The sequence below is a fragment of the Acanthochromis polyacanthus genome, chromosome 20 (assembly GCF_021347895.1).
Source record: "Acanthochromis polyacanthus isolate Apoly-LR-REF ecotype Palm Island chromosome 20, KAUST_Apoly_ChrSc, whole genome shotgun sequence".
In the NCBI taxonomy this organism is placed as follows: Eukaryota; Metazoa; Chordata; class Actinopteri; family Pomacentridae; genus Acanthochromis; species Acanthochromis polyacanthus.
The window spans coordinates 30,871,214-30,871,938 of NC_067132.1; positions in this window are offsets into that span (position 1 = coordinate 30,871,214).

Consider the following 725-nt stretch of genomic DNA (forward strand, 5'->3'; position numbering starts at 1 on the left):
CTGAAGGTGTCGCTGCTCATTAACAATCTGTTATTTTACTTTTAATGTGACACATATTTATTCTATTTTCTAGTTAATTGAGTTGTTTTTAGTATATTAAAATGTAGATAATGTGGAATTAGCATGAAAGAATTTCATTTATATGTAGTTAGACTTCTGTTATATTCATTCCAGCCACTAGAGGGCGCCGCCACAAATGACTGTTCCAATAATAGACATCCACGAGGAGACGCGAAGCAGTAATTTAAGAAAAACATAATAATGCGACGTTAAGCGCCACTCAGCAGATTAACATTTCAGGGTGGATGTATCTGGGCATTTTACTTCTAAAATTAAATCAATTTATTTTTAATGTAAAACTTTTCAATACGCTTCACAATCGTCTTGGTGATTTTCAACTTTGTGGTGTACATTTTTGCATTTTTTTCTTATTTCTACTCATCTTTTTGATTCAATATTTTATTTATTTTCATTTTATACGTTTTAGCAGATGCTCCTGTCTTAATTGTGCACATGTTCATGTTAATTAAAATTAGCACATTTTTTTCTAACCCGTCCTTTCAGACATTTATAACATACTCTAACAGGATGTTAAAGTTCTGTAAATACTTTTTAGTTTTCTCCAAGAGCGGTGTTTGTGTTGACATTAAACACTGCATACCTTCAGACTGAAACACTGCTGCTGTTCGTTGTATAACTGCCGCTGTAGTTCAGCAGATCCACCA